General features: G+C 42.2%; 2 pseudogenes; one reads left to right on the top strand and one right to left on the bottom strand.

The window, feature by feature from the left end:
- The first annotated feature begins 6,342 nt into the window (after positions 1-6,342).
- On the top strand, positions 6,343-6,630 carry LOC101593267 (annotated as a pseudogene).
- Positions 6,631-14,234: 7,604 nt separating this feature from the next.
- Positions 14,235-15,353, bottom strand: LOC101583207 (annotated as a pseudogene).
- Positions 15,354-18,808: the final 3,455 nt, after the last annotated feature.

Genomic DNA, 18,808 nt, shown 5'->3' with positions numbered 1-18,808 from the left:
CTTGGCTGCCTGCTCTGGATAAAGTTTTAAGTACTATGGTGAATGGGAGTGGTGATAGTGAACACTCTTGATTTGTTCCTGATTTTAGAGGAAAAACTTTCAGCTTTGCTCCATTTAATGCAATGTTGGCAGTGAGTTTATCATAAATGGCTTTTCTCATGCTGAAATAAAGGCCTTCTATACCTATTTTCTTCTATCATGAATGAAGTGCGATCATTTTAAGGTTTTTCTTCATCTTTGAGATTGTTATGTGATTTTTGTCCGTTTTTCCTGTTTATGTAGTGTATTACATTTATTGCTTTGCATATGTTGAGCCATTCTTTTTTTTTGGGCCGGCCCAGCCTGCCCTGAGGGCAGGGCTGGCACGGCATGTGGTGCCAGGGATCAAACTGTGCTACCTTGCTCCTGCGTAAGCTTGCCTAAGCAGGTGCCTTGGACTGCTGAGCTAGCTCACTGGCCCCTGTTGAACCATTCTTGCATTCCTTCTATTCTTTTATTTTCTTTCTTTTTTTTTAAGACAGGTTTTTAAGGGCTTGGGAGATAGTTCAGTAGAATAAGTGCTTGCCTGGCAAGGACAAGGTCCTGAGTTCAAATCCCGGTACAGAAAAAAAAAAAAAAGACAGAATTTTAATACAAAGTCAAAGCTGCTTTGCATTTGAACTTGCTATGTAGCCTGGGCAGGCCTTGAACTTGGTGGTCCTCATGCCTCTGCCTCCTAGATGCTGGGATTACAGGCCTGTCCCACCACGCATTGCATGGCCTGTTCTTTTCTTCTTTCTTTCTTCATTTTTTTAATTTATGAAAATCCAGACCTCCCATATGCAATTTCAGGAACACTTGTTTTGGGTAGCTGAAATCGTATTTTACTCCCAGGAAGCCATCCTCATTTTGGCTTGAATAAATTCTTTGTTCTCACAGTTGGTGTCTCTAGACTTGCTCTTTAGGTCAACAAGTATGTTTTTTACTGTACTTAAAAAAATTCATGTTAAGGGCCAGCCAAATAGCTCAGCAGATTAAAGCATCTGCAAGCCGATGCTGGGGCCAGGGGTTCAATCCCTGGGCCTGCCATGCCAGCCCTGCTCCTCCAGGATGTGCTGAGATTGCAATTGAGACTGGGTGTGATGGTGCATGCCTGTAGTACCAGCTCTTGGGAGGCTGTAAACAGGCAGATCACTATGAGTCTGACCTAGTAGTGAGACCCTGAACACCCTGTAGACCCTTCCCTAAAATACAAACAAACAAAACAAAAAACCCACATTATACCAGAAAGCCATTCTCTGCAGTTGCCAAGGAAGCACTTATTCCACTGAGCCATCTCCCTGGCTCCTACAATTCATTTTGAACTTCCCTTCCTTCTTTCCCTTTCACCACTTAAGGTCAGATTTGCCTCAACATTCCAGTGCTGAGACAAAATACCTGAGAGATAAACAAAGGAAGGAGTTATTTTTACTCATGCTTTCAGAAGATTCAGTCCATAGTCTTTGGTTCCATTGTTTCTTGGCCCATGATGAGGCAAAACATGATATCAGAGAGGATGTAGTTGAGCAGAGTTGCTTACTTCATAAATGACAGGAGGGGAGGGAGAGACAGAGGCAGGAGAGAGAGAGAGAGAGAGAGAGAGAGAGAGAGAGAGAGAGAGAGAGAGAGTCCAGGAGAGGGACAAAGAGGAGGAAGGGGAGGGAAAGAGGAAGGACTGTGAACAAAATATTCCCTTCAAGGAGTCCAGCCCCAGTGACCTGCTTCCTGACTAGGCCCCACCTCTGCAGTTTCCAGTGGCCTACTGAGTTAGGAACCTGTCAGTGGGTTAATGCACTGGTGAAATTAGCACCTGCACAATCCAGTTCCCTCCCAAACCTCCCTCCCCCCCCAAGAGGGCTACAATGGGGACCAAGCCCTGAGCACATGAATATTTCACATCCAAACAGTGACACCCAGCACTGGGTCCAGCCTTTCCCGACTCCCTCTCCATCTTCTCTCACTGGAGTTCTTACTCATTTCATCTGCTTTGTGTCTACTCATACTAATTTGGGTGGACATTTGTTGGGCCAAGGAATATAGAGACAAGGAACCACTAGGTATATGTGAGGATCTGAGGCTGGAGAAACCATGTTCCCTTCCCAGGGAGGCTAACCAAGAAAGCACATTGAGTTGTACAGTTCTCCAGTTATGCAAGGCCTCATGCCATAGCATGGAAACGTGAAGATATTGACTGAGTGTCTAGGGAGACAGACTCGTCTTCTGTGGCTCCAGGGTGGCACTTGGAGGACCCTACTTATACCAATAATAGCTCAGCTCTGAAAGTAGTGCAGACCCCAGCAAGGGCCTGGTAGGGTCCTAACAGAGTGATCCTATATGGTCCCATATGGTCAATAGAACCTTTGGCAGCCAAAGTGGCTCCTTCTAAATACAGTAAGTAGGTGCATCTTATATATGGTCTAAACACTAATTTGGTTTAATTGTACTTAACAGCATTCATAGTTGTAAGCAAAAGAAACTGGTTTACGCAGAAAAAGGAATTTATTAAGTAAAAATAACAACAATAACTAACATTTATTAAGTATTTATACTTTCCCAATCATTGTTCTAAATTGCTACATCTGTAAAACTCCTGTAATCCTTCCACAAACCTCGTAGTAACAATAACGTACTGCTGAGAGTAATACTTTTATTGAACTCACATTTTGTTTTATTTTTTTAAATTTTTTTCTAACATTTATTTTGTGTGGGGGGGGCAGCTCAGCCCTCCAGGGGGTGGAGCCGGCTGGCATGTGGTGCCGGGGGATCGAACCGCGGTCCCTGTGCTTTGCCAAGCTTGTTCCAAGTAGGTGCTTTAGACCACTGAGCCATCTCTCCAGCCCTGAATTCACATTTTGGACAGACAAATGGCACAGAGAAGTAGAGGAGCTAGCCCAGGTTGACACAGCCAGTTGGTGGGAAACTTAGGGCCACGTCCTGAACCGCAGAATCTCGCTGCTGCCTGCTGCACTCTGCAGAACTGGCGGAAGGAGGAGTGCGTGTTTAGAGGAGCCAGGAAACGCTGATGGGAGGCTGAAACAGCCTTGCTGTCACGCTTCGCCTGCGAGCCAGGGCCCTGGAGCAACCCTGAGACCCGGGCTGCCAGCAGCACAGACGCTAACCCTGCACACTGCCCTCGAGGGGCCAGCCCTCCACCACCGCTAAGCTAATGGATCTTAGGGCTGTCCTCATGTCATCTGACTGTCACAGCTACAGGCGCCCACGCCTAGTGGGAAGGGAGTCAGGGGAATATGTTTGAGTTTCTGCTATGGGCTGCAGGCTCTGTTTCATAATGTGAAGGACTTTTCAACTATAAATAAGGGTTCAAATGCCAAGCAACCCAAAATAATGACAATGTCATTTACTAGGTATTTTGCTTTTCTCTCTCTTTTTTCTTTTTCTTTTTCTTTTCTTTTTTTTTTTTTTTTTTTTTTTTTTTTTTTTTTTTTTTTTTTTTTTTTTTTTGGTCCTAGTTACTTTCTTTTCTCTCTCTCTCTCCCTTTTCTGAATGGATGTTTTTGTTATCCTGCATTTTCTTCCAGCATTTATATTTTGGAGATGACTGCACTTAGCACTTACCATCTGAGTTGCTGTGTGATGACAAGCCGCATCTCCAACTTTCTGAGAAGACTGGAAGCCGTTCCAGGTTGTGAGCTCTGTTGAGTGTCTACTGGATGCAGCCCATGGCTGTTCCTGCTTGGGGACTAGGGTAGGACTGCCAGTTAGCTGGTGCTGTGTAACAAATTGCCTTGCCATGTGGTAGCTTGAAGTGGTAATTATTCATTGAGCATGGTTTTGTGATTCAGCGGTGTGGGCTGAGTCCGGTGGCCAGTTCCTATGGTTGTTATGTTGTGTAATGTTGTCTTTGGTGCTGGTGGGACTGGTTCAGCCTCTGTAGCCTTACTCAAGTGTGTGAGGTCTCTGGTCCATGGCTCTGCTCATACTTCTGGCTCTTGGCTGGGGTAATTAACTGGCCATGTGTCTCTCGATCTCCTTGTCATTTATCTAACTCAGGCACATGGCTGATATCAACATTCCAAGTAGAACAAGAGAGAATTAGGTTCAATGTACAAGCATTTTTTTTTAAAAGAGAGAGTACAAAATAGTAAATAAAAACAAAAAACCTCCCATCACATTAGAAATGATACAGAATTTGACTAAACAAGACAATAGGAAATTGATAATGGTTGTTATGTTGTGTAATGTTGTCTTCAAATTAGTTGTTTAGATTACCAGCTATAAGCATACAAAATTGATTTTAAAAAGTTATAAGAGGGGCCGGGGAGATGGCTCAGTGGAATAAGCGCTTCCCTGGCAAGCGCAAGGGTGTGAGTTCAATCCCTGGTTCCGCAAAAAGAAAAAAAAAGTTATAAGAAATTTAAAAGTAGAAAAAAATTTAAGTATTAACTGCTCCTTTCAGTAGACCAGCAGAAATCAGCAGTATAATCAGCCCCACATGTGTAAATGTCATATTGTCTCCCTAGTGTAAGGACCTGAAAGAGTAAATAGATTCTTAGAGGTACAATAAATACTGTGAAAGGGAAAGAATCTGTTCAAAGAGAAGGAAAAGCTGAGATGAGGAAAAGGACAAAAGAAAAAAAGAAAGCAGGAGGGCCAGGGATATAGCTCAGCAGCAAGAGTGCTTGCCTGGCAAGCGCGAAGTCCAGAGTTCAATCCCTGGTACTGCAAAACAAAGGAAGGAAAGAAGAAAAGGAAAAAGATATATTTATGTATATATACTGCACATACTTTTTAAGGCTCTGCCTGCTCCAAGTTTGCCATCATATGAACTGACATGAGCTCAAACCCCAGACTAGTATGGACAGGGGCAATGTCATGAGAGCTTGAAAACTACATCTTAAGTTTCCAGGAACTTTGTAAGCCAGTTGTTAAGCTGCTAATAGCTTGACGCTTAAATCCTAGCCATTAGGAAAGATTCATACCACAGAAATGGGCAAAGGTAACCAGGCATGGTGGCGCGTGCTTGCAATCCCAGCACTCTGAGGAGCTACGGCAGGAAGATCACAAATTCAAGTTCAGTCTGGGAGATTTAGTGAGACTAAAAGATGGCGACATTGCTTAGTGCAAAGGCCCTGAGTTCAATCCCCAAATGTTATAAGGCAGGGGCACCTTTCCCCCTCTATTATCAGAGAGCCAGTGTGTCAGTGCCCCACTGGTACTAATGAGGCACGTGGATCACAGAGATGAGTTATCGCAGAATAACTGGTCATGTGCCTCTCACCATCCAGCTTGTTTGTCTAGCTCAGTAAGCTTCTAAGAGTCAAAGTTCTTTTTCTTTCCTTTACTTTTCTTTGTGCTTTTGTTTTTGCTCTTCTTTTCTCTTCTTTCTTTCTTTCTTTCTTTCTTTCTTTCTTTCTTTCTTTCTTTCTTTCTTTCTGAGACAGGGTCTTGCTATGTACCTCAGGCTGACCTTGAACTTACCATGTAACCCAGGCTGAACTCAAACTCACAGTATTCCTCCTGCCTCAGCTCCCAACTGCTAGGCTTGTAGGTAGGCAGCACCACACCCAAGAGTCACAGTTTTTAAGTGAAATCATGTATTTCATGAGATCATGTAACAGTATTCGTAGCTATAAAAATAGGGTTGTGTATGTGTTGAGCAGTCTAGGGACACATCCTCTGCTTTTTAGGCACCCATTAGTCTTTTCCACCAACAGGCCCTGCTGAGCCCAGCTAAATCATTCTTTCAACGTAGTGAGTTACTAGGACAAGCACAGAGGCCAGTTAATTCAGTTGGAATTATGCTCCAGGATTATTTAAAGCTGAAATAGGCAGAAGAATGCCTTCTCTCTCTCTTACAAACTGTGATAAAAAGAATCAAAGCTCCTAGTTGTTACAATCACATCTGATGGGGCAACTAGCCTATGACAGAAAGTTAACATAGAAATTTATAAAGAAGACAGAAAGAGAGTGTGGGAGGGAAAGGGAGACAGAGAGCTTCACCACAACCCTTGTTGCTCTTGCTTTTGATCTAACTCAGTATATTGTATATATAGTGCCTAAAATATGGTTAACTGTTTATGCCACTTGCAATCAAGTACTTCTGACCAATGATAAACACAGAAAACTTGCTGAAAAGGTGATAGAGGACAAGAAAGGGGTGCCCACTGCTATGCAAGGACCAGTGTTTGGTCCAGAGCATAGTGCTTGTCCACGGGGTGGGGCGTGGGCAGATAAAGGAAGGTGTTGGGAATGTCTTCAGAAGGCAGGAGCTTCTGCTGCTCCTGGTGCTGCTTCTGCGCTCATTCAGTGTGGACCTGGTACCTCTTTTGTGAAGCGGCAGCTAAGAAGACTCGGGCGTTTGCTATGGCCGATGAAAAGCCCAAGGAAGGAGTCAAGAGTGAGAACAACAATCACATTAATTAGAAGGTGGTGGGGCAGGATGGTTCTGGGGTGCAGTTTAAGATTAAGAGGCATACACCACTTAGTAAACTAATGAAAGCCTATTGTGAACAACAGGGTTTGTCAGTGAGCCAGATCAGATTCTGATTTGATGGACAGCCAATCAATGAAACCAACACACCTGCACAGTTGGAACTGGAGGATGAAGATCCAATTGACGTGCTCCAGCAGCAGACAGGCAGGGTCTACTAAAAAGGGAACCTGCAACTACTCCAGAACTCTGTTCTTACACACCAAGAATACATTCTCAATTAGAAAACTGCAATTTGGTTCCACCACATCCTGACTACTTTAGTATAGTTTTCTCTATTCTTTCATTTACCCCTTCTCCATTCCTTTATTGTACATAAAGTATCTGGTGTATGTGCACAAGCATATGGCTTTTTTTTTTTTAACTAAATGGCCAACAGTATGTTTTGATTGACATCAAACAGAGATGAGATGGGGAATTACTGGTTCTGTGAAAATAATCCCCTTTCTCCATTAGTGGCATGCTCATCAGCTCTTATCTTTATATTCCAGTAAGTTATTTTGCTCTCACTGTTTTAACAGAAAAGACAGCAACATGAAATTCCTTGCATACCCTGTTTGATTGGAGAATTTTAATGTTTTTCATTTATCATTGTAAAACCAAGAACAATTTTATTACTTTTTTGTACGTAGCTGTTACATGTAGGGCAATCTGTCTTTAAGTAGGAGTAAATTACTCTTTAAGAAAGAAGAATCCTAGCTAGTTTTCCCTTTAAGTCAAGTGTCTTGTTGTTTAAATAAACTTCTTGTTTAAAAAAAAAAAGCAGGAGATCCTAACCAGCAGACCACCAGGGAAGAACTAGTGCTGTTCTATGGAGGTTTCCCTGCAGAGATTTGTAGATCTATTCCCTCCCACTTCCTTTGTGTTAGTGTGTATGCTTTGATAGTCAAGGTGATGCCAGATGCCTACAGCAGAAAAAGACTTGTACAGGGAGTTGTGTGATGACAAGGGCAAGAGAACAGGCTGCAGAACAGGCATACAGAGGTGGCTCCCTATCACATCCCCACAGTAGCAGCCTGCCAGGGAAATCATCCTGCACCTGCTGGCTTGACTATGCACTTCCTTGGCTGCAATTTACATTAAAGCTTTGTCTCTTTGTGGCAACCAAGATAGGACCAGCCACTGAAATTTCTGCTCAGAAACCCCAAAAAGGACAAAGGGCCTCTGTAACTGTGCTTGCTAGCAGAAATGCCAGCAACCACAGAAGGAGGCATTTACTTTCCTATCAAACATCTTTGGAGCACTAAACAGTAGTTAATGTGCATCCAGTCAGAAAAGTTCTGAGTGCACACAAACATGCATGCATGTATGTGTGCATGTGTATGAATTCAATGAAATGACACTATTGGCCTGGTTACTGACTGATTTAAAAGACCTCTATCTGAAGACTCAAAGACTATAACTGGGCTTTGTAGCATGATCTTCTCAGTCTCTAATATAAGCAACCAAGGTCCTTGATGATAAATGTAAAACATTTAGGGACAATATTTTTCTTATGTTCAGATTTTTTTGTTTTTTTATTTTAATTTTATTGAGAAACAAATATGAATGAGACAGTTTCAAAGCTGATTAATAGGACAGTTATGATAATCAATACATTGTTCATTGTTTTCTTTTCTTTTTTTCCTTTGAGCTCAAAGTTTATTTATTTTTATTTTTATTTTTTGGCCGAACTGGGAATTGAACTTAGGCCCTTGCACTTACCAGAGAAGCAAAGTTTATTTTTGTATCTTGCTATTATGGACTGGGAAATCTGTGGTTGCCTAAAACATATAGGAAAATCTCTCTAGCATGTCCAGTGTTTTCAGCAGTGTTATCTTCTTAATGGTTATCCATAGTACAAGAAGCAGACAGGATATCCTGTCCAAACACTATTAGTACACCTCTTTCTTCTCATTGAATTAAGCAAAAGTAGCTGTATATCTACCCTAACTATTTTTTTTCAAAGTTTTATTGATAAACAGATAGCAATGAGACAGTTTCAAATCAAATCAGAAGTACAGTTTCAACAAATAATACACTGCATATATTCTTCTTAGTGGTTAATTGCTGTACAAGATGCGGACTTGTGATCCTATTTACAAACATCATTAGAACAAATCATTCTATTCATTAAGAGAATGCAACTATATATCTATCCCAACCTCTTTCCTAACTATTTTGTATATATAAATACAAAATGATCTTTCCTTTGTATCCCCCCCCCTTTTTTAAAGTTCTGTCAGAGGCAAACATTCTATTGGCATCTAAATATTAAGGTGTTTGAATTCAGCTAAACAATCCAACACTGTCTAGCAGTCTATAATATTAGTGGGTCATCTTCAGAAGTTATTGACTTGAGCCTTTTACAGTTCATCCTATTAATATGACTTTACTTTATATACTTCATTTTTATACTTTTCTTCTGGGTGGTTAAGACCAAGATAAAGCAAGACCTATATAGCAAGAAATACAACTTTTGTATCTGTTATGGTCAGTTAAGTATCCTCAGGATTTATCCCGTAGCCCTATACTGCACTTTGTAGATCCTTTGTCAATGTCAGCCATGAGGATGAGTCATGGCCATTGCTTGACCAATTTGCTTTCTGTGAAAGCCTGAGAGAATGTTTTTTCTCTCTATGTGACTCTCCCCCGGCATGCTATACATCATTGATCACATTCCTCTGTGGCTCCATGATCTTCTTGATCAGAAAATTTGGAGCACAACTGAGTTACACGTTGTTACAGTACAGGTTCTCCTATGTCCCGAGTCTTCACTGACCTTGAAAGGCTAGGGCCAAAATGTTGGCTGACCTTGCTGCCCTTCCTTTTCTCCATATAGGGACAATATTAAGAATTAATTTTTTTTGTATGTTTTAGGACAGGGTCTATAGGGTCCTCAGGGTCTCACTGCATAGATCGGACTCATAGTGATCCTCCTGTTTACAGCCTCCCATGTGCTTGGATTACAGGCATGCACCACTATGCCCAGTCTCAATCACCATCTCAACATGCCCCAGGAGTGGGGCCAGCACAGTAGGCCCAGGGATTGAACTCCGGGTCCCTGTGTCTGCCTAAGCAGGTGCTTTAATCCACTGAGCTATTTGGCCGGCCCCAATATTAAGAATTAAAATCAGCATGGTACTGGCAAAAACAACAACAACAAAAAAGCAGACCTGAGGATCAATGGAACAGAAACAGATTAGAAGATGCAGATACAACTACAAACGCATGTAGCCATCTTATCTTGACAAAGGAGCCAAACATGTTCACTGAAAGAAAGATAGACACTTTAACAAATGGTGCTGGAAAAACTGGCTTTCCACATGCCAAAAACTAAAACTAAACTCAGGTCTATCTCCATGCACTATAATAAAGTCATAAATGATCAAAGATCTAAACATTAAAACAGAAACACTAAATCTCCTGGCAGAGAAGAGAAATCACCAAAAGGCATGGGAAATACTCCAAAGAACCAACAACTGGGATCTCTCTCATCTTATTGAGAAGTTTCTGCATGTCAAAAGAAATCATCAACAGAGTGAAGAGACAACCCACAAACTGGGAAAAAATTGTAACCAAACAATCACTCAGACAAAGGACTTCTATATAAATAATATAAAAAACTCGGGCCAGAGAAATAGCTGAGTGCACTAAAGCATTTGCTTAGGCAAGCTTAGGCAAGTGCAGGGACTTCAGTTTGATCCCTGGCACCACATGCCACACCAGCCCCACACTCAGGGTGGGCTGAGCTGGCCAGAGTCCAGGCATGGTAGTTTACCTCTGTGATCCCAGTGCTGGCGAGGCTGAAAGTAGGAAGATCACCAAGCATCCGAGCTGCATAGTAGGACCCTAAAACAACCAAATATGTGAAGTACCACCTGAACAGCTCTCCTTGAAAGAAGAGTGGCTGTCTCCATTTTGACTGAGCCTGACCTTATTTCCTATGTACAGAGCTGGCTAGGACTTCTGTTTATCAATCGGCCTTAGGGAAATGTAGGCTACCCACCTAGCTCAGCTCACAATGATCACCTATTTCCCACAGTTCTCAGTCTATCCTCCTCAAGCCACTCCCCCACTGAATAAAAACCAGGTGAGGCCCTGGGTCACACTCTTGGTTCCGGAAAGCCATCTTTGTGGCTGGACTTAGAACCCCTTGACTCCCCGATGATTGAAAATATAATTTAGTGTCTTTATTTTTGCCATGGGTAGCATTTTAAGTGGTAGATTGGAATCAACTTGATAGGATTCCAATAATGTAACTTTAGGATTATAAATATCGGCTTCTTGGACCGAGATGAGGTCCAGGAAGTGTCTCCTACACAAATACATTAAAATAAATAATATAAAGAACTAAAAAAAACTCAGCTCCCAAAATTCAGTTTTTTTTTTTTTTTTTTTTTTGTGGAACTGGGGATTGAACTCAGGCCCTTGCCAGGTAAGCACTTATTCCACTGAGCCATCTCCCTGGCCTGGTTTTTTGGAGTTTTTTTTTTTTTTTTTGGCTTCCAAAATTTAAAGACCCAATCCAAAATTGGGCATCTAAGATAAATACACACTTCTCAGAGGAAGGAATACAAGTGGCAAATAAATACATGAAAAAAATGATTCACAGCACTGGCCATTTGAGAAATACAAATTAAAACAAAATTGAGATACCATCTCACCCCAGAAAGAATGGCTATCATAAAGAAATCAACTAATAACAAATGCTGTCGAGGCTGTGGGGAAAAAGAAACCCTTTTCCACTGCTGGTGAGAATGTAGTCTGGTACAACCACTATGAAAATCAGTGTGGAGACTTCTCAAAAAACTAGGACTGAAAATCCCATTCAATCCAGCTATTCCATTTATGGGTATTTTCCCAAAAGAACTGAAGACTTCATACTATAGTAATATATGTACACCCATGTTTATAGCAGCACAGTTTGTCATAGGCAAATCTTGGAAACAACCAAAATGCCTATCACTTGAAGAATGGATTTAAAAATTGTTGTATTTTTATATAATGGAGTACTACTCATCTATAAAGAAAGACAAATTTGAAGTCTTTATAGGTAAGTGGATACAACTAGAGGATATACTCATAAGTGAAATAAATCAGACCCACATGTGTAAATATCGTATTGTTTCCCTAGTGTAAGAACCTGAAAGAAGAAATAAAATCTGAAAGGTATAATAGATACAGTAAAATGGAAAGAAGCTGAACTTAAGGATTAAACAATGAAGATGAGAGAAAGGAGAAAAGATAGGAAAAAAGGAAGGGGGAAACATGCAAGTATATGAAAGATGGTTGAGATGAGTGCACTAATGATTTCCATCAGTTTTTTAAAAATAGCAGTTAATGTTTAGAATTTTCACCTTGACTAACACTGTATGCTGGTATCTACCGTCTGAGCAACTACACTGAGGACAGTGATGTATAATACAAAACCCATGGTTGAATGCCTCTCATCTTGGTCTTCTAAATGTGTAGTGTTTCTAATGTGTTATCAATTATTATGCTCTCTTTAAAATAAATTTTTAAAAAAGCAATGGAAAGAAATTAGGATTTCTTGAAAGCAAGCATTAATATTCAGTTATTTGCCCAACCTTGTATAACTATATCTGTTAATTTGAGCAACAGAGTTGATGATAAAATAGATAACATAACAACCTTTGTTAACTAGCTATTCCTGTTTTGAAAATCTGTAACATATGTGTTATTGTATGTTACCATTTTTGTCTTTCTGTTTGTTTTTGACTCTTCAAAATAAAATAAAATAAAACTGAATTTTAAAAAAGAATTAAATAATGGAAGAATACACACTTGACAGATCATTTTAAGTGAAGTACTCTTTTAAAAGTAGTTTAGATGTATATATATGCATTGTTTTCATTTTAAAAAAGCAAAAAGTCATAATTTATAAAGGTGAAAATATATCTCCCCTATTTTTTTCTTTTTTTTTTCTAGTAAGACTAAATTTATTCACTATCCTAGTAAAAGTTTTGATTATAAGTATCCAACAGTATAAAAAGTACAAAAGAGATTTGTAGATTTCTAATATATTAATACACAGGGCATGACTACATATAGTACATCCTACAGGCAAGAGGTGGAAGGGCAAAGAAGACTGGTTGAAGCCTAGAAATAAATAAATACAGAAATAGAGATGATCCCTATTATAGTATATTCTACTACCAATACTGCAGCCAAAATGTACCAAAAATCAAAAACAGAAAAACAACAACAACAAAAAACCCATTTCAAAACAACTCAGAGGCGATACTGGCTCGATTCCTGCCATACCCCCAGGGCGGTGGGAGAGTACCTATCTTGCCGAAGTCTGCTCACAGTGGCTCTTGTATATGAGATTTTTACCCAAAAGAAATAGAATATGGGGCTGGGGAGATAGCTCAGTAGAATAAGTGCCAAGGTCCTAAGTTCAATCCCAGTACCACCAAAAAAAAAAAAAAAGAATATGTTTAGATTCAGAGCTACAAAACTTTAGGGTGCCTATAAAAAGCTACTCACCTTAATGACACTGAGTTTAGAATCCCAGTTTTGAAAACAAGCACTGACTCATGGAAGTATTGTAAGGCAAGCAAACGCGCCTCCCTCACTGGGAGAAGGCTGAACTGGTGCTATTTTCTTCCTGAACTTTCAGAAAAGAGGTGACGAGCATACTTGGCCAAGTGAGAAGCTAAAACAAGCACCTGAGAACTGCAAAGCTCCATGCGCCAGCATATCTCAGGCTCAAAAAGCCAAACTGAAAGAAGCCAAACCCAAACCAACCCCTGCTTGGCATCAGCACACATCCCTTCTCTCCCACTGAATTGTACTTTAAATAATGAAAACCCTAACACAGCCCTACTAAGACAGAGCAAGTCAGATACCACTGCACGAATGTGAGGCTCCACACAGGCCAACCGAAGACATCAGAGCTGAGACTGCACGGTGCTGCTTCCCCCACTACGCAGCCCAGCAGTCAGGTGACATCAGTATAGCCAGTTCTTCCTATACTTGGCAAGCCCTCTAAGAAACACAACGAGAAGCATCAGCCCTTGTTTCATGCCACCCTAAAGACTTGCACAATGCTTACCAAGGTAACCACGCATGGTGATGCTCCGGCACTCCTCCAAGTGTCTAGCCTGTCCTGTGAACTTGCTACTTCCCTGGGAGGAGCTGATTTCTGCTCATGGTTTTATATAGTCTTTATCAAACACTGGCACAAAGGGAGGTGACACAGCATACAACATACACAGCCCCAACTACCTCTTTCTGATGTTTTTTGTTTGTTTGTTTGTTTTTGAGGTAGGATCTCCCTGTGTAGTTTAGACTGGCCTGGAACTCAAGAGATCCTCCTACCTTAGTCTCCCAAGTGCAGGAATTACAGCTGTGTGACACCACACCTGGCTCTTCTCTGTGTGTTTTAATATCCCCTTCTCCTTCCCAGTATTTGCACCAAAGCTCCGACTGTCCTGCTAACAACCAGTAGTACAGGGCTGGAATCATCAGAGCCTTGGCAAGAGCTTGAGATTTCAAACCTATTAGCAACTAGCTGTTACTTAGGAATGACAAGTTTACCATAAGGGAACACAAGACTAGCCAGCCATCTCAAAAATGCCCCAACCACGGCTTCTTAATATAGAAAGACTAAAGCTACATACGTTTATCATACACAAATCCCAACTCTATCCCCTAAAAATTCCCCTATTTCATTCATTAGAAGGAGATTTTTTAAAAAACTTAAAAAAGCACTTTACAGCAGTCTTCAACTTTCCTATGAAATACTCGGCATCTTAAATATTATGTACACTTTTAGTAGGCTAGACACTGGCTTCAGAGTTTGGGGGAACTGGGGGGAATCACCCATTGAGAACTATTCTAGAAAATATCTTTTGGCAGAATAGCAGGTATCTGAGTTGCAAACAGGAGTCATTTCGTTGGCTTGTGGTCTTCTGCATCTTGTCCCCCTGCATGCGAACCTCAGTCACCTCTCCTGGGTGGAGATAGGTAGCGGCTCAGGGCCGCGCTCCTCGGGCTTCTCCGAAGTCGCCTTCTTGTTGCTGCAGCGAGGTTTGAAGAGGTGCGTGTCAATGAGGACTTCCCCCAAAGCAGCCGTTGTAGACAAATCCCACAGCATATTTTCTGTCTTTTCCAGTACATAAGATTTAAAAAGGAGAAAACAGGCATCCGGCTGGAGCCAGAAGCCATCTCTGTGTCCGCGCCTCCTCTGACTGGTTACTGTAACAGGGAGACCGGGCGGGGAGGCCCTGGAGGTGGAGCTGTGTGCATGGAATTATGACATTTAAATTGCTTCTGCAGTTTGCTAATCTGGCTGCTTTTTACCCTGTTTCCAGACAGGATTTTCACTTTCTTTGGTTTCAGCTTAGTCTTTAGACTGGGTCCTGCCCTCGCAACAACCACATGATTCCAGCTTTTCTTTGTTTCTGCCAGCAGCTTTTTCCATCGTTTCCGAAGCAGAACACCGGCACTGCAGACGTCTCCTGGGCGAGTCTCGTGCGACCCGAAACAGCTCTGGAAGTCCTTTTCCTGGTGTTTACTGTTGGTGAATCCAGAACTGGAGGACTTCGCCCTGCAAATACAGCAGCCCTGTACACTTAGGCTTGTGAAAACCAAACGTCCTTCCTTCCGGGCAGCAGTCTTCCCAAGGCGGCGGACCCACGCGCAGAACGTCCCCGAGTTGCAGCGTGCGTACCAGGCCCGCCCCTCCCAGCGCCGCTCCGCCTCCGCTGCCGCGTCCAGGAGCATTGTCTCCGCCAGTTCTGCTGCGGTTATGGCTCGGCAGGCCGCCAAGGTGTGCATTCCGCTTTCCTTCTGCTCCCCTAATTTTTGAAAGGCAGAATTTTATAGTTTTGTCTAATGTTATTTCAAAACTTGCCAGAGCAAAGACCAAATACATTATTTTTTATAAATTATTTTAAAACCAAAAAGCTAGAAATGTAAAAACCAAACCAAAACTAAACAGCTTTTTTTTTTTTTTTTTTTTTTTTTTTTTTTTTTTTGTACTCAAGTTTGAACCCAGGGCCTGCACTGGGCTACTTCCCTAGCCTTTTTATTTTATATTCAGACAAGGGCTCACGAACTCATTAAATTGCCAGGTGGGTGGGAACCCGCTATTCTCCTGCCTAGGGCTCCCGGAGTGCCCGGATTACATAGGATTATAGGCATACTATCGCCATACCTAATTTCTTTCTTTCTCTCTCTCTCTCTCTCTCTCTCTCTCTCTCTCTCTCTCTCTCTCTCTCTCTCTCTCTCTCTCTCTCTCTCTTTCTTTCTTTCTTTCTTTCTTTTTGCGGAACCGGGAATTGAACTCGGGCCCTTGCCAGGGAAGCGCTTATTCCACTGAGCCATCTCCCCGGCCCCCGGCCATGCCTAATTTAAAACCTAACCATTTTTTTTTTTTTTAATTCTGAATCCAGGGGCACAATGGCATCTGTAAGTCTAACTTCATAATGTAGGGAGATCATATCAGTAAGTACCTAATCAGTGTGTGAGTCCCCGCAGGCCCTTCTCTCTTCCAGTCGTTCTACATCCAGCTCCTCTCGCCCTTTGCTCCTTTGCTCCACCAGAGGGCAGCAGCTCACAGTCAAAGCCCAGACAGGCTGGTTCTCTTCTATGACTCGGGCCTGTCCTTGCAGATCTGTGTGGACGGAAGGGATGTGTCCAGGAAAAGGCCAAGGGCTGCTGCTTCTCGCTTGCTCCTTGAAGTATGGATGCTGCCAGCTGCTTTTGCCTTGACACATGGGAGCAATCTCTGGGTCCTACTCAGAAACTGAGCAGTCACTTCCATCTGCTCTTTTACAGGGCAGGACCATGCCTTAAGAAATAGGAGCAGATCATTTGAGTCCCAAGGTGTCTTTGTTTGCTTTTATGTGTATGATTTTGAGACAAGGCTGGCCTTGAACTCACCATGGAGCCCAGGCCGGCCTGCCTCAGTCAGCCCCCACCCCAAGTGCTGGGATTAGTGTGTGCCACCATGCCCAGTGCAGGGGCTCTTGAAGAGATTCTTTGCTGTCACTTTCACCTAGGGTGTCCAAAGCTCAGCACCAGTTACTGGGCTGTACATCTTCACCTAGGACCTACCTTCTAGGTTACTTCGCAGGGTGTGTGAGACCCTGGCGATTCCCGAAAGGCCTCCTGTGACCAGAGGTCAGGGGACTGTGTTTGAGCAGCGTGCCACTACTATTTCTGAAGGCATCTGGGGAGATTGCTCAGTGGAATAAGTGCTTCCCTGAAGGCATGGTCAGGCCCAGAGAAATGGAATTTTCCCAAGTGGGGGGGAACAAAAATGCCAGGACCTAGTTGGAAGGAGGTGTTCTGGGAGGAACCCCTAGAATCAAGGATCAGAGACCCAGTGGTAGGCTAAGCAGGCTCTCTTCCCTTCTGTGCCTCCCTGGGTACATATACAAGTGTCACAGCTATGACTTTTAGGGGTAGGCTCAGTGCCTTTGGGGTAGGCTCAGTGCCTTTGGGCTCAGAGGGAAGTGTGCTTGTCTAAAATTTATTGAACAGGACCCAGGAGTCCTGCAATGGTAGTAGCAAGTCATCAGCTCCAACCGGACTCCTATAAGCTTCTAGATATTAGGATCCTTTTCCCTGAGCTCCAGGACCCCTAATGGTCCTACTTCAGTGGGAGCCATCAAGGCATGAAAAAGAGAGGCCAGAAGTTCTGTGGACATTTGATTGCTATATCTTCTTCTTGGAGTCTTTCCTTAACAAATATCAGGTGACCTTCTTTGTCCCTTTTGATCCTGTCACATGGAATATTGCTTTTCATTCTTTAATTTTCAGTGTATGAATTTCTTTTTAAAAAAAAAAAAAAAACAAATTTTTTATTTATGTGTGTGTGTGGCCAGCTCAGTCCACCAGGGGGCGGGGCTGGCTGGCATGTGGTGCTGGGGGATTGAACCGTGGTCCCTCTGCTTTAGCCAAGCTTGTTCCAAGTAGTTGCTTTAGACCACTGAGCCATCTCATCAGCCCCTCTTTTTGAGTTCAATGTGTTTCTTGAATGCAGCATATTGTTGGATCTTGCTTCTTGATCCATTTTGCCAGTTTGTTTATTTGGTAAGGAGGTTTTGTTTTGTTTTGTTTTGTTTTGTTTTGTTTTGTTTTGTTTTTTGGCTACTTCAGGCTGCCTTAAGGGCAGGTCTGGTACAACTTCTGGAGGGAGAAATCAAACCGCAGTCCTATGGGCCTGCCTGCATTTACCCAAGCAGAGCTTTAAACAACTGAGCTGTCCGGCAAAGCCCCCATAGTTTGTTTAGTTGGTGAATTGAGACCATTTACGTTGATAATTATAACAGGTATGTATTAGCTTATCTTTCTCATATTACTTTCCTATTGTTGGTTCCTTGTGTTTCTCCTGTTTAATTGCTTGCCCTGCCTGATGGCTTCTTCCTGTTGGTGCTCTTCTGCTTATGGTCTTCATTTTCTCTTTCTCATGTATGTTTCAGAGCAATTCTGAGGAGCTGGTTTGATGCTCATGAATTTCTTCAGTTTTTCTGTGTCATGGAAGTATCTTATTTCTTCACTAATTTTGAAAGATAGTTTGCAGGGTACATCAATTGGGGTGGGAGGTTTCTGCTTTTGTTTTTTGGCTTGAAATACCTCACTCCACACTGTCCTTGCCTTGAGGGTTTGTACTGGGAAGTCTGCTGTGATCCTGACGGACTTCCATTATAGGTGATTTTCTTCTTTTCTTTAACTGCTTTTAATATTCTGTACTTATTCTGAATTTCTGGAATCTTGATGTTTATATGTCTTGGTGTATATTTATTTTGGCCATGGCTGTTTAGCGTTCTATGAAATTTATTTATTTGTATGTCAAATTTTTTTTTAAAAAAATGTATTTAGTATATTGTCTCACTACACAGTTCAGACTCGTAGTGATTCTCTTGTTTTCAGCCTCCCACGCACTGGGATTACAGGTGCACACCACCATGCCGGGTCTCAATTGCCATCTCAGCACACCCTGGGGGCGGGGCCAGCACAGTACACCAGGGGTCGAACCCTGGCAACTGCGCCTGCCTAAGCTGGTGCCTTAGTCCACTGAGGTATCTGGCCAGCCCCTGTCAAATTCTTTATACATGTTTGAGAAGTTTTCTGCCATTATTTCTGTGAAGAGATTTTTTTAAATGACATTTGTGTTGTCTCAAGCTTGCTCATTGACCCCAGTCAATCTTAGGTTGTTCTTCCTTTGTTCATCTTGCAGCTGTTGGATTGATTTTTCACAATCTCTTCCTTTTGATAAGATATTTTTCTCTTCATGGTTGCTGGCCACAATCTTGTCTTCTAGATCTGATATTCTGTCCTTGCGTTCATTCAGTCTGTTGCATATACTTTCTTTCTTTCTTT

This window comes from Octodon degus, unplaced genomic scaffold (assembly GCF_000260255.1).
Source record: "Octodon degus isolate 3935 unplaced genomic scaffold, OctDeg1.0 scaffold00019, whole genome shotgun sequence".
NCBI classification, from domain to species: Eukaryota; Metazoa; Chordata; class Mammalia; order Rodentia; family Octodontidae; genus Octodon; species Octodon degus.
This window is presented reverse-complemented; position numbering and strand designations above follow the sequence as displayed.